The following is an 8,403-nucleotide window of genomic DNA, read 5'->3' on the forward strand; positions in this document are numbered from 1 at the left end:
TAGGCTTAGCAGTACATTCGAACACACTCTCCAGTAAAAGGCTAGCCTCAGATGAATTGTCTCTGATGATTCTTGCTTTCTAGAGACGCTCTGTTGGAAAAGTTGCTTTAGAACATTAAAAAAAAAAATCAAATTAAATTCCTGTAGACCATTTTTTTCCTTTTTCAAGTTTTTATTTAAATTAGCTAATATACAGTGTAATATTAGTTTCAGTTATAGGATTTAGTGGTTCATCATTTACATACAACGCGCAGTGCTCATCACAGGTGCCGTCCTTAACACCCCTCACCCCCCCACCCCGCCACCTCCCTGCCAGCAGCCCTCAGTGTGTTCTCTATAGGTTTGCCTCTCCTTCCCCACCATGTTCATCTGTTTCATTTCTTAAATTCCGTGTATGAATGAAATCATGGTATTTGTCTTTCTCTGACTTATTTCGCTTAGCATAATACTCTAGCTGCATCCACATCCTTGGCATATAGACCATTTTAAAATAGGGACTAAAACAGGTATACTCTCTTTGGCCATCCAAGCATCAATAGTTCATGGTAGCACTTGTGTGCATGATAACTTTTGTCCAGGAACAGAATTTTTTATTGAATGCAAATGAGTCTACCTCACAAGATAAGTAAAAATTCCTTTTCGGTATGTTTTACAGCTTATAAAATGCTAGCACTTTGGGAGCCTGACTGGTTCAGTCTATAGAGCATGTGACTCTTCAGGGTTGTGAGTTTGAGTCCCACGTTAGGTATAGAATTTACTAAAAAATAAAATGCTAGCACCTTTAGTGGTGTTCAAAAACCCATTGAGACAAGCAGGGAAAGTAATAATCTATGGTCCACATAGGTCCCTGCCTACCCATTATAGAAAAGCATTAGATGCCCTCAGAAATCTCCAGGGCTGGAGCCTCAGAGGCCTTGAATTGTTAGAGCCTGTATGTGTGTGGGCTTCCCAGATACAATGATTGGAAGAGAAACCAGAACTGTTCTCCTGCCAGGTCTAGCATTGTGATTTTTTTTTTTTTTTTAAGATTTTAATTATTATTTGACAGCACAAGTAGGCAGAGCGGCAGGGAGAGGGAGAAGCAGGCTGCCAGGACCCTGGGATCATGACCTGAGCTGAAGGCAGACACTTAACGACTGAGCCACCCAGGCGCCCCTGAATATTCACTTCAATCCTGAGAAGAACTGCCATCAGTCGTCAAAATTTCCCCAAATTGTTCTCTAAAACACTGGCCCTGTCATTTTTCTCCCTTTGGTTTACTCATCAAGTCCATCCCTACATATCAATTCTTAAAGAAGCTTTCCCAGAGCTTCCCACACTAGATCGGGACTTCCTGAAGTCTGACTTTAGGAGATTATGGCTTATGAAGTAAAGAAAACTAAAATAAAAATAATTGATTGCCATGAGAGAAACACCCAATAGTGTGCTTTGCAAATTTGAAGGAGGAAAAGACCTGGCTGGAGGGATCAGGGAAGGCAACATGGAGGAGGCAACAGTTGAGCTGGCTCTTCCTTGAAAAGAGGTCTAGGACTGGTACAGGCAGAAATGAGAAGAAAAGGGGGCCACTCCAGGAAACAACATTTGCGCCTAGGAGGTAAAATGTCCAGGGAATGAAAGTAGCTTAATTTGCCGAGCATTAAAGATCCCTGAGTGGGAAGAGTGGAAGAAAATGTTACAGACTGGGCCCAGATCAGAGAAGGCCTTAAGAAGTTGAACCAAATTTGGTAGGAAATAGAGAACCATCTCACATTTTCAGGCAGAGAAACAATTAAGGCTTGCTCTAAAAAGATTAAGGACAATCAAAGATTAGAGGGAAAGCATACAGACTTAACTGAGATCACTTAGGAATTACTTCAGGATTTTAGAGAAGAGCCCAAAGGAAGGTAACTGGAGTGTGGCTAGAGGGAGGGGGGTGCGTAGGGGTTGGGGAACGGATTTGGTGAGAAGTGGGCCTGTGATTTTAAGACCAGGCCTCATTTGAACAGTGGACGGTGTCTGCTCTATTCCAAGGCCTATTGTACTTGACCTCATCAAATTCTTAGGTGGCCTCCCTTTGTTTTTGAGAGGGGAAGCCTGTGTCCTAGGGCAAATAGGACGAGAGTTAGGAAAAGTTCTCAGCAAGGTTCCAGAGTTGAGCTCAGATCAAGGCTGAGGAGAGACGTTTCTCCTCTAGGAACAGTGGTGCAAATAAAGGTATTCAGCTGGGTGGCCCATTGGAGTAGCACTCTGCTTTTGCTGAGCCAGGTTGGTGGGGTTGAAAGTTCAGAGCCCTTTCTCATATCCTAATTCCCTCTGCTGCTTATCATTCCTCCTCCTACTTCCCTTCAATAAATATAAAATGCTACACCAGACATTGTTCTCGGCACTGCAGGTTGCAGCCTCGAACAGAACAACAGCAGTCTTGCTCCTGTAGAGTTTCTATTCTTGGTGGGGAAAGGATTGGGGAGGGGGGTCTGCCCAACAATAAACCAGGTAAATAGAGTGTGTCGGGGGGCACGTGAGCGATTGCAGGTAGGATGGCCAGAGAGAACGGCACGGAAGTAAAGGTCTAAGGAGGGGAGGGAAGAGCAAGGGCTGAGCCAGGTGTGTCCCTGCTTGGCATGTTGACAGCAGGCAGGCCGGGGTCCCCACCCACATGGAGTTTGGTTTGAGGCCTCTGTGGGAAGAAGCCAAGGCAGAAGAGGCAATGCTACAGAGACTGAAAAGTGGAACAGAAACCGCATGAAGGAGGTTTGTTTCCAGGCATAAAATCCGTCTTCCTGAGCAAACTCAGAGCAAGCCAAGAAGCAGGTTGCTCTGAGTTAGGAACTGAGCTTAAAGCTACACACCGGCAGCAGTTGTAGGTTCTCATTTTTTTTTGTATAGCTGAGCTCCTTGTCTATATCCAAATTTGAGGATGCTTTGGGAGTTTAAGGTGCCATTTAAAAGCCCCCTGTGTCACATAGGTGGACGCGTCCTTTCCTGTAGGAGGACCGACTACACACCCCCTGTGCGTGCAGATGTACTCCACAAGTACGTGCTCTGCCTCCATCCTGTAAACATCAAGTGGCTTTTCTTAGACTCTCTTCCTCAAGAACTATCTGACAGGTGAAAAGCTAGACATCACTGCCCTGGAAGATCTTATTAGGTGCCTTTTAAAGTGCCACAGCAGGGAAGTGTTAGGAAAAGGATGAGGTTGAAACAGGGAAATGTGCATATGCATAGAAGATCTAAGCTCTGATTGCCCACTAGTGCCCGGTATGAGCCAGGTACATTTGTGCATCCTTTCTAGCAGACTGTGGTCCCACAGCATCCCAGGCTTCCCATGGACATAGCAGGGATTCCCCTGTGGTCCCAGAAGAAAGAGACCAGCCCAGGCTAGCTCCAACTTTGCCTTGCACGTTGTAAGTGCCCCCAAACATACACACACACTGGAAAGGAAGGGTAACAGGAAAGGGGGGGGGCCTCTGTTCAGGCTGAGGGTACCTCTGTAGCTCCGCTCCTCCCTATGTCATTGGAGCGCTTCTGTAACCATCAGTCCTGCCCACTCCAATGCCCCCTCCCCAGGACAGCTACCAGACCCTCCCTCAAGGGGCCACAGGGCCCTGAGCCTCCCCACTGGAGCACTTGGGACAGAAAGCCCTTTCATGTTCAGTAAAAATGAGCGTGACATTACCCTTTTCACACAGCCCCCTTACTGTCAGCAACAACATCATCCCAGAGCCAAACAAAATCCAACCCCTTCTTGCCTCTGTTTGCAGGCACCATGTGTAGGTGTTTCCCCAGCTGGCTGATTCCCTTCCCACCTGGACTCTCTCACTCATAGTCACTGGTTTATCCCAGCTCTTAATATGCGTCAGTGGATTTTCCAGCTCCTCTCCCACCATAAAGTGTAGGTTGGGAGGGGGCGTGGAGAGGATGAGCGGAGCCAGGAGCAAAGGAAAACCCAGCAGCTCAGTTCTGCCCAGCAACCCCAGCCTCCAGTGGGAACCAGATGCCCCAGCCAACAACTCAACACTCAGCACTGGAGTTCCTAAACCTTGGAACGCTGGCTGGCCGTCTCCCTGGTTCTCTCCACACACCATTGCAACAGGCCATCTTTAAGTATGTTAAATAAGTTGTATAACCTGTCCTCGATGTAGACATGACAGTTTGATCCTTGCTTCCCAGAAGTTATCTATAATGCAGTTCCATGAATAAGAACAACATAGAAGAGGATCACTGATCCCAAGAAGAATGAAAAATATCTGGGGAGGCCAAGGCTGAATCCAATTCAGACTCAGTCCCAAATAATGTTAATCTAGGGTGACAGGAACATGGAACAAATATGCTTACCTTTCCAGAGCCAGAAACTCATCTGTGAGTAGCTGGGCATTGATAGTTTTTACGGAACATTCAGTTCTGCTCCTACCTTTCTAAGGTTCTTTTCTTCCCTCCCGTGATAAGACACAGACAGGACAGTGCTGTATGCAGAGTCGGAAAATTCTGAGTACAGCATGTGAGCAAGTCACTTAACTTCCCTAAGCCCTGCCTTCCTCCCGAGGTATTCAGAATCATCACACTTATGCCCAGTGCCTAGAACAGGCCTGGCCCAGAGTAAGAAGTCAGTAAGTATCCTTTGAATAAATAAATGAGGTATGAATGTACATACCATGGAAATGGGTCCATAAAAATGGCATTCTGAGGACGCCTGGGTGGCTCAGTCGGTTAAACGTCTGCCTTCGGCTCAGGTCATGATCCCAAGGTCCTGGGATCAAGCCCCACCTCAGCGGGGAATCTGCTTCTCCCTCTGCCCCTTCCCCTGCTTGTGCTCTCTCTCTCTGTCAAATGAGTAAATAAAATCTTTTTTTAAAATGGCATTCTGTCAGGTTACAGTTAATTAAAAAAAAGTATAATATCAACCTCAACATACTTCCTACCTCTGTCATTTTCACTTTCATTAATGAAGAAACACCTAATCATGAACCATTCATCAGCTTCCGTGGTACTTGATGTGAACATGACTGAAAAGCTAGAAAGTAGTGAGGGAAACCTGAAGGGGTTAAAATTATTTAACCTTGGAAGAAAAACTTGAGATGTGAAATGTTTCCAGGTACATTAGATGGGATGAAATCCGTGCTCTGCAATGGTGATCTGGGGAGCTTCTTGGGGCCCCAAGAAGAGAGAAAAGAGGGGCGCCTGGGTGGCTCAGTTGGTTAAGCGACTGCCTTCGGCTCAGGTCATGATCCTGGAGTCCCAGGATCGAGTCCCGCATCGAGTCCCGCATCGGGCTCCCTGCTCAGCGGGGAGTCTGCTTCTCCCTCTGACCCTCTTCCCTCTCATGCTCTCTCTATCTCATTCTCTCTCTCAAATAAATAAATAAAATCTTAAAAAAAAAAAGAGAGAGAGAGAAAAGAAAATGCTCAGCTCCCCCCAGCACTGACCGTGATCCCAAATTCCTTTGGCCTCCCATAAACCTGCTCCAGGCCAGGAGTCTGCCAAGGACTCCTGCGTGATTCCAACCCTTCACAGAGTCCAAGGTCATACAGATGAGACTCGCTCCACCTACAGAGATAGGCCATCCAGCTCAGGAGCTCCGGAAATATTTGTGGGACTTAAAAGTGCCTGCCAGTGTCCGTAAAGTACAGTGAGTTCTCCCGCGGTGTGCTGGGGGGGGGGGGGGGGGGGGGAGACAGCTGACAATCTGCCCTTGCCCCGGGTATTCACACCTGAGGGTGAGGGGTCAGCAGCAAGGCCACTGGAAAGCACCTTCACGGTGGTGTCCAAACCCGGTGTTTCCATGCATGGGGACGCAGGAGTTCTACATCTATGCTTCGCCGAGACTCGTCATAAATTGGATGGGAGGGACACGGTGGAGAGAGGTGAACTGCCCAAAACTTCCTTCCGGACCTCTCTACTCCTGCTTCTTCAGCGACTGGTCTTAGGAAATGTGATGTGTGAGCGCCCCCTACTGCTCTTGCCAAAGTAAGCCCCAGCGCCTAGGTTCAAAATAATCTCTTTGCCCTTAACCTTAAACTGAACAAAATATTTTTAAACCAGATTAAAAAGCTTTTGTTTAAAATAAATACTCAGGGCAACGGTCCAAACTATTAACTCCTTTTTTATTTCTCAAAAGCCTTTGAACTAGAACAAAACGGAATTGTCTTTACAGCTCTGGTTGCTATATTCCCTCAGGTCCCAGTGAAAATCTCTGTCATTGGTGATCCAGGAATATTTTCACCCGCCCCGGGACCACAGGCTCCATTTGTGGGTCTTTGAGATGGAAAAATATGAGCAAGGGAGATTTCCCTGGCTCACCAAGTACACGTTCCACAGTCCAACAGAATTTCTATCCATCCTCCTTTCCACTCACTGCTCCAAGCTGAGGTGCCCCCATCACTTTGGGCTTCTGCTGCCCTTCACTTAAGCCTCCCCAAAAGGCAACCAGCATTCAGCAGAAATGCATGGCCTAGGGGGGCAAGATGAGGGGCAGAGGAGGATTTTTCTGAACCACAGGTCAGAACAAGGAGTTCTGCTTCCCAGGCCTCAAGGAAATGTTTTCTCCCTCCAGTCCACACTGGCCCCAGGCAGGGGAATAAGAAAAAGCAGATGGTCTGGCCCCTGAGAAAGGGAAATGCCCAGGGGCTGAAGGGAAATGGGAATGGGAAAGATTTTTAAATGCTGAAGGAGCCATTTCAGAGTCCAGCTAGTGAAAGTTCCTTTTAGCCTTTTCCACATGGTACCTAAGCCAGTGAGTTTATTACCTGGCAAGGGAGGGCCTGCCTGGACCCAGCATCTCAAAGCTTCAAGTGGAGAGTACCTTGGTTCTAGAAGGCAGTGCAGGATTAATTGCACAGGCTTAGGAGGCCAGCAACTGGGTTTGCAACCTTCCTCTCCGATCACTGAGGAACCTTGAGCAAAATACAGTGCGCCTCCAGGCCTCAGTTTCCGCTCATGTAAACGGTAATGAGAAAATACACTTCACAGGACCTTGAGGAGGGTGCAGTGGGGTGATCTATATGGGCACTCAGCACATACTGCTGGTTGTTACTGACACTTCTTACATATTGTTGGAGCAGATGATCTGCCAGAGCCTATCCAGCGCCGACATCCAGCGACGGGAGAGACAGACATCAAGATAACTTGTAACACCATTTGGCAGGACAGGTGTACGAAGACAGGTGGAGGGACAGCAAGTTCCTAGGCACCGGAAGCCTGTCTCTGCCCTGCTGCGGATTGGCCTAGATGAACTGGTTTTTGTTTTTGTTTTTTTTTAATTTATTTATTGACTTTGAGAGAGAGAGTGCAAGCACGAGAGCAAGTGGGGGAAGGGGCAGAGGGAGCAAGAGAATCTTAAGCAGGTTCCATGCCCAGCATGGAGCCCATCATGACCTGGGCCGAAATCAAGAGTCAGACGCCTAACCTTGGTGCCCCTGGCTTAGATGTCCTTTAAGGTTCTTTCCAACTGTGAGCCTGAATGGTGGTATTCTCCCGGTTCTGAAAGGGGGCCCCTCAGGCCCTTGTTTTCCCAGGAAACGGTTCCCACTGAGCAATTGAAGGTCCTGGCACAAACTGGAAAGGCCGCCCCCGGCATAGACACGTTTCCCCTGCCCCGGCAGGTAACCAGCCCCTGTGACCTCACACCTGCAAGGAATGGGAACTCCCTGCAGGCCCTGGACGGCTTCAGGACGTGCTACCCAAGTGTCTGCCTAGGCCAGGCCGGAGGAGCCTGAGGTAGACCCCCCTCCTCCATCAACTGCCCTTTCCCCAGTTGGCAGAGTGGTCCCCTGCGAAAGCTTGTTGAATTAATGAATGACTTCCTTCTTCACCCTTTCCTCTGGCTGGCTTACGTAAATAAGCTTGTTACCCCTTTTTGCAAGTCAGAGATTTCGAAGATGCCAAGTTTTTCTCGTCTGCTTCTGTACATTTCTGCAGTCCTCATAGGCATTTGGACGGTATTTATATTATGAAATTCAAAGAGGTATCCCATACCATTTATTCTGGGAACTATTCTGAACATACTTCTGTGTGGAGGGAGAGCTTCTCTCCCCTTCTCCTGGCCCTCGTCCTCCCCTGCCCCCAGCCTCCCTCTCCCAGTAACCCCACCACCACCACCACACGCACAGCCACTGTGTTCCCGCAGCTCTCTGGAAAAGGAGCAGAGGCTAAGAATTTCCTTTTTGAGTTAAGCAAGTCCATATGAAGTTCCAGAGGAGGGGTCTGGCACAGAGATGGAGTTATTCTTGATCACAAGGGTGTGGGCAGGGAAACAGTGATGACCTCCAAGGTGAAGGACGTGTGCAGTGGAAGGGAGGCCCGGAGAGCCAAGGGGCAGGGAAAGTTAGGTTTACATCCCAGGAAAATACACACATGCCTCCTCCCGGTGGAAGAGCCTGCAACAATGGAACAGACAGACCATGGAATGGATCCTGCCGACGCCTGGAA

This window comes from Mirounga angustirostris, unplaced genomic scaffold, assembly GCF_029215605.1.
Source record: "Mirounga angustirostris isolate CCGP_5_RB_7025 unplaced genomic scaffold, mMirAng1.0.hap1 SCAF_13, whole genome shotgun sequence".
Classification (NCBI taxonomy): Eukaryota; Metazoa; Chordata; class Mammalia; order Carnivora; family Phocidae; genus Mirounga; species Mirounga angustirostris.